Raw genomic sequence first — 7,715 nt, forward strand, 5'->3', positions numbered from 1 at the left:
TTTCTCAAACACACACACACACACACACACACACACACACACACACACACACACACAGAGAGAGAGAGAGACACACACACATTCCTTACTTACTTCCTCCTTATGGTACACACTATTGGTTACTTACTCAGTCATCAATCTTTGTCATGCTTATCAAATCCAAATCTTTTCAGGGTATGGGTAGTCTAAGCCCAACACAGAAGGGACATAGGCTGCAGCCTCAGTGAGTAACTAATGGTTGGCAAATGCTATGGTCATTCAAATTATTCTTCCCATTGATATGTTTAATAATGGACATGGGTCGCAATTCTGGCCAAACAGGCATTGGAAGTCTGTGAAGAAGTTTCTGAAAACATGCCCTCCTCAAAAGGGCACAGCCCTAACTCAAGTTAAGCTATATGTAATGGGATCACCAAATTCTAACAATCCCATTGACCTCTTTTCAGTCCTTACCCAACTGGGAATCTTGTGGCCTGGACTTTTGTGCCACTTCTCTTTCAATATCACTTGTTATTATTCTCTTGTTTTTTTCTGGTCTGAATCTCAGGATTCTTCAGGACATCTTCCTTCTATGTTTACTCTTTGTATGTTGCTGTTTACTAGATTCATTATTTTCAGTATTCCCTTCTTTCTACTTTCCATGCTCTTTTTATTTTTAAATTATTATGATGATTATCTGAGACAGAGTGTTGCTCTATTTTCCAGGCTGGAGTGCAGTGGTGTGATTTCGGCTCACTGCAACCGCTACCTCCTGGGTTCAAGTGATCCTCCCACCTTAGCCTTTCAAGTAGTTGGGACTACAGGTGCACACCATCATGCTCAGCTAATTTTTGTACTTCTAGCAGAGACAGAGTCTCCCCATGTTGGCCAGTCTGGTCTCAAACTCCTCTCCTCATGTGATCTGCCCACCTTGGCCTTCCCAAGTGCTGAGATAACAGATGTGAGCCGCCACGCCCAGCCCTTTCCATGCTCCGTTAGGGTGACCATCTGCATTTCCCTGGCTTCTACAGAGATTATATTGTCATTTCTTGTTTCTTGAGTCCCAGATTCACACTTCCTTCTATTTACCAGACATCTTAATTTTGATTTTGAGAATGTAACCCAGTCGATCTTTAAAATCAATCCAAATTATATCTTCCTATTGACATCCCTAGGTTAATTTTACAACACGAATCAACTGGAAACTCTGGACTTACTTTAGACTTCTCCTTGTCTCTCAAATTCCTGCTTCTAATCAGCCAACACATTTTATAAATTCTGGCCAAAATGTTTACTGAATCTCTCTTTATGTTTTATTCATATTAATGCTGCTTCTCCTTTGGTAGATATATTTATTTTCAACATTAAAAAGTGTTCCCTAAAGCATGAGGTTCAGACTCTTCAAGATGCTTAGGATGTTGCTGAGACACAATCCTATTGGAAGTTGAACAGAATCATGTAACACTGATATTATCAGGGTCTTGTTAATCTCATTCATGGTATAATCTTGAATAACTACCTTTTACTTCAAGAGTCAGAAATTTTCAGTATGCTAAAACAGCGATTTTAAATTTGATACCTTTCTTTCCACACAGTGCTCTGAGATGATCATAGTCATATTTTCGCTATCTCATTCTACAATTAATCAAGATGAGGAGGCATATGTTAACCAACAGCTGTTTTCTGTGAATAAAGTAATAAAGCACTTTTATTCATACAACATCCTCCCTTCCTGCTGGTGTACCTTTTCTATATCACAAGCCCCAAAATAATCCTTAATGATATAAAAATGTATTATCTTGTACAAACAACAGAAAAAGTCATTGAGCACATTTTCCTCTTGTATATTATACACATATGCCAAGAAATGATTACAACTCTGAATATCAGTGGCGTCATCCAACAACATATTCACTGTCCTGGAAGACTAGCCTGTTTTATATAGAATGTTCAAGTGACATTTAAATCAATCTCATACAATGAGGAGAAAATAATTCTAAGTACAATGAACAAATAGGATAACGACCCTGAAGTAGGGGTAATCTTGTTCAAAAACAGGAAGAAGGTCAGTGTGACCACATAGTACGAACAGAGGGATAAAGATGAAAGCTTAGGGAGGAAGACAGGAATTTCTTTAGGATCTTTTGGCAAAAGCAAGAATGTGGTGTTTCAAAGTAAGGGTATATATAGCAGCGGTGTGGTATGACACAATTTGCCTTTAAAGGTATTATTCTAAGCTGCTTTGTGAAGAAGAGACTAAAAGAGGGCAGCAGAGAGACAATTAGGAAACAGCCTAGAAGACAAATTAGGATAGCTCAATTCAAGGTCAAAGCAGTGGAGGTACGTGGGAAATGTGGATTTAGAATAACATTTAAAAAAAAATTACAGCCAGATTTGATGAACCACGTAGAGTTTAGAGAAGAAGATAAATCAAGAATATTTTCTAGTTTTCAATCTCAAGAGTTCAAGTTTCTTCCAAAAATCTCAATTTCAACATTTGAACTCTATTGTGTTATGTTCTTTCCCAAGCCAGCTCCTCTTCCTGTATATTCCATTCTCCAAAACTGGCTATTCTATGAATCCATCTAACTCATGTTAGAAACTTGAGATATATCTTTGACACATTTATTATCCCTGACATGTCTGTCACCATTAGCCTCCCTCCCCCAAATCTAATCAATTACCAAGCGCTGTCAATGCAACTTTTTTTTTTTTTTTTTTTTTTTTTTTTTGAGACGGAGTTTCGCTCTTGTTACCCAGGCTGGCGCGATCTCAGCTCACCACAACCTCCGCCTCCTGGGTTCAGGCAATTCTCCTGCCTCAGCCTCCTGAGTAGCTGGGATTACAGGCACGCACCACCATGCCCAGCTAACTTTTTGTATTTTTAGTAGAGACAGGGTTTCACCATGTTGAACAGGATGGTCTTGATCTCTTGACCTCGTAATCCACCCGCCTTGGCCTCCCAAAGTGCTGGGATTACAGGCTTGAGCCTGTAATCCAACTTCTAAAATATCTTCAACTCATCCACTTCTCATGTTTCTACTAAGAGCATCCTGGTCCAAACTACAACTATATTTTTCCTGGAAATATAGAATAATTAGTTAATTTGACTGCATCTGATCTTCAACTGCATACGTTCACCACATAGGAACCAAAATTTGATTTCTGTTTTTGTTAAAAAAACAAAACTCATTTCCAGTGTTTTTTAAAATCCTTCAGTGGCATCCATTTGTTCTTGAATGAGATCTAAACTCTTTTAAATGGTCTACAAGGTTGTGCAAGATCTAGCTACTGTTCAACTCTCCAGCACTACCTCGTGCAACTCTGCCACCCAGCCCCAGTGCTCCAGTCACATGGACGGAATTAAGTGACTGGAAGCCCATGCCCCTTCCTGCTTCAAGGCATTTTGCGTGTACAGTCCTACCTTACTGCCTCAGCACTTCACTACTCACACTCTCCCTTAAGATCCCAGGGTAAATGTTATTTCTACAGGGAAGAAATTGCTCTTATACGTTCTCCTAGCAACCTCTAGTTTTTCTTTATCACACTATTAACTATGGCAGTTATCTTCATGAACATATGTTGAATACCAGTGTGTCTTCCAAATCACTCTAATTCCTATGAGGTAAGAAAACATTCCAGCTTACTTTCCTATTCAGTCATTTTCTTCTCTTCTTTTTTATTAACTGTTCCTATTAAGTGTATAACAATATTGGCTTTTAAGTAAAATGAAAGTCATTGAATATGTTTAACTAGGGAACATTGTGATCCAATGTATATAATGAAGCCTAATTCTCCAGTTCTTCTGTGGGTAATGTTCAGGTAATCTAGAGGAAGTGTAGTAGTGAGGAAATTAGAAACAGGTGAGGAAGGAAAAAAATGGTTTAACAAGGATGTGGAATCAAGGGAGGTTATAAAGATAAAAGATGTTAGATGATGTCTTCATACTTCTTAAAAATGATCTATAGAGAGGGAAAGTTTGGTAAGATAAGAGTCAAAAAGGGTAAGTTAAAAAGCAATTTCCTTAAGCAAGTGAATGAGGATGAGACCCAGAGTACAAGCGGAGGAATGGATGCCTCCATAGAGTGCATGCAGAAAACTTCCCTGTCACTGGAGGGAAGGAGAAGGTGGTTGCAAGTGGAAGTTAAATTTGGTGATAGAGAAATAAAGGTATTTGCATGTGATGTCTTCTAATGTCTCAGTTAAATATAATGCGAAATCACTAGTTGAGAATGAGAGAGTAAAGGTATGGAAGCTTTGAGACGACAAGATATAAACAGTTTTGTGGTTGTTTTTTTTCCTGAGTGTAGGAAATCTACAAGGGAAACATACTTGGAATTCCAGGCAGTGTTAACTGATTGAGGATTGCAAATATAAATTTAGAGTGAAACTTGTCAACAGATTTTTTTTCCAGCAAGATTTTGCTGTTTTGGTGCAGGTATAGAGAAGACAGTTAAGTCCATTGAGAGTGGTAGGTTAGGGAGTGATTACAATAGGAAGGGAGAATGACAAAGTTGAGGGCATCCATAAGGAAGACTTTATAACATGTTATAGAACAAAAATGAAAGTAGAAAGATGTTAGTAGGGTCAGTGAGTTGGAAATCTGGATGAGACAAAAAATGGCTGGAGTGAGAGAGCTTGAACAAGTGAGCAGGAGGGTTCAGAGATGAAAGTGTCACAATTTAATGTTTGATATTGATATTGAAATTTAGGGGTTCAATTTCTTATGATGATAAGATTCAGGGTATGGTAAAGATATGGGTGGATGGATACAGTCGGTGAACAGTAAGTGGAAATATGCAGACTGCAAGGTATTGGATAGATCATCCAATTGCATGTTGTGATCATGAGAGCAATAACAGGACACGGAGGCATGAGAATGGCTGTGAACCAGAATCAAGGTTTCGAGGAAATGAGGAAATGTTCCAAGTCTGACACAGCCAAGGGGAGATAGGAAAAGGAATACAGTCATATTGTATGCATGTCAAAGAAAGAAGCAGGTTTGTTTTGTTTCATTTGTGTCTTGTTTCGTCTTATTATGCTGAAGAGTAGAGGAGTAGTCTGGAATGAAAGTGCACCAAGTAAGCCAAACAGACATAATTCTGACTTTGTGGAGCTTACAGATGAGTGAATGAGAAAAATATTAATCAAATAATTAAATAGATAAGTCTATAAATTACAGACTCTGACAAGTGCTATGAGGAAACAGTACAGGCCACGGTGACAGCATGAAACACAGTGACCAGGCTGATCTGTGGAGTGAGGATAAACCCTGAGGATGTGATATTTGAGCAGAGATCCAAAGGATGAGTGTAAGTTAGGGAGGCAAAGGATGATTGAGGCAAAAGGTAATTGAGTTTTTAGGGTAGATATGACAGAAAAACAAAAGGTCAGGAGAATTAAGGGATTTTTTGCAATGAAAGTGACAGACACGATGGATCAAGGAGATATCTGAACCATGAGGAGAAAATGAGTTAGTCTAGAACCTAGGGCTGACACTAGATTTAAAGAGAGGGCATACAGAAAGTAAGCACATGAGAGAGCTATCCGGGAGAGGAGGTTGTTACCAGAGATTCTCCTTCAGAAGTATGAAAGTTAAAGATTTTCATAAGTCAAAGATATGTCCCTGTGAATGGAGTGTGTGAATAAAGTAATCAGATAGATGAAGCTCTATTCATTAATGGTTTGGCTAAATTGTTATACTTAAAAACAATATTCTAATCCAGATGCTAATGTCTCCAATAAATCTGGATATTTAGTGTGAAATCACAGCAAAAAGGAGGGACCAAAGAAGTGTTTTATATGAGGTTGAAGGAATATATTCTGGACAAATTGTGTAAATTGCACAATATTTGAAAATGAACCTCAGTTTCACTGTATGCAAAATAGGAAAAATAAGCCCTGTCCTGGATAGCTATTGTGAGATTAGTTGTAATTCGAACCATGGCAAAGTACCCAACCTATAGGAGAAAATAAAAGATAGTTATATCAATTATCCTACTATCAATAGAAATAGTTACTCGATATATTATTTGTCCTGAATAGCTATTGTGAGGCTAGCTATAATGTGAACTATGGTAGAGTATCCAACTTATAGGAGAAAATAAAAGATAGTTATATTAATTATCATACTATCAATGGAAATAGTTACTGCATATATTATTTATACTATCCCGGATAGCTATTGTGAGGCTAGCCATAATGTGAACCATGGCAGAGTATCTAACTTATAGAGAAAATAAAAGATAGTTATATCAATTATCATATTAATGTTTATCAATAGAAATCATTACTGGATATATTATTTATTATTTAAAGATGATTTCTGCCTTATTTAGCACCCTAACAAATATAGAATTACTACACTTATATGTATGAGGAGAAAGAGAGCAGCACAAGGAAGAATTCCTATCATGTAAATCCTTAGGAAGTTTTAAGGACATGGGTAAAGTTATAGAAGCAGAGCTGATATTACAACAGGGGTAGAGTGGGGTAGTAAGTATAAGGGAGAAAAAGGGTTCACAATTCTTCAACAGTTCTCCTCTGAAAGGTACAGCCCTAGGAGGCTCTTTAACCAGCAAGTGTTGTCATTTCCCTGTAAAAAATTTTAAAGCACAACACTTTGCACAAAGTCACAGATTCAATAGCACAGACAAGATCAAAGATCCATGGTCCTGTTGCCTTGTTTACTACTGTATGTACTGGACCATATTGTCTCTCTTGTAGTTATTTTGTTATTGGATATGCTATCTCTATTCTTTCTCATATGAGTGGTTCAAACTGATGTTTCTGGGTTCAGAGGCCCAGCAAACCTGCATATCATGGTATTCTTTCCTATAAAACTCACTACTATGGTTTGGTGCTGTATTACCACCCAAAGCTCATGTTGAATTATAATTCCCAGTGTTGTGGGAGGGACCTGGTGGACCTGGGTGTGGGAGGTGATGGGATCATGGGGGTGAATTTTTCCCCTTCTGTTCTTCTGTTAGTGAGTGAGTTCTCACAGGATCTGATGGTTTAAAGGTGTGTGGTACTTCCCTCCTTGCTCTCTCTCTCTCTCTCTCCCACTCTACCATGGTAAGATGTATTTGCTTCCCCTTCACCTTCTCCCATGACTGTAAGTTTCCTGAGGCCTCCCAGTTATGCTGCCTGTTAAGCCTGAAAAACTGTGAGACAATTAAACCTCTTTTCTTCATAATTACCCAGTCTCAGGTAGTCCTTTATAGCAGTGTGAAAACAGATTAATACAACCAGTATGTTGTGAGTTGAGCAAAGAAGTGGCAAAGCCATGACTTAGAATTGCAAATACCAATCAAGAGAAATTATTGAGGAACCCAATTCTCACACATTTCTCAGCCCTGACTTCTCTGGTGTGGCACTTGGAGCCCCATAGTCACTTTGGGGTGACCGAGCATGGTTACAAGCCCTTGTCCCTCACCTGGAGTTTTAGAAGCCTAAATGGGTAGGGCAGCCATAATTCATAGGGTCACTGTTAGAGGTGACAGTTAGTTTGTAAGGTAGCACTCTCCCTCTTATTTGGAAGCCCACTTAAGGCAGAGAATAGTGATGCTCCAAAGGCAGCATTCACTCTTCCTGTCTGTAATATCCTTAGCTATTACCGCAATGAGTATAGCACTTTAGGGGGTAACCCACTGATACAGTCACGCTTGACTCTAAAATGTACAGTAATGAACTGCAGCAGCTGCAGTGCTCTAAATCAAAGATTCCTAGCACAG

The sequence above is a fragment of the Saimiri boliviensis genome, chromosome 2 (assembly GCF_048565385.1).
Source record: "Saimiri boliviensis isolate mSaiBol1 chromosome 2, mSaiBol1.pri, whole genome shotgun sequence".
Lineage (NCBI taxonomy): Eukaryota > Metazoa > Chordata > Mammalia > Primates > Cebidae > Saimiri > Saimiri boliviensis.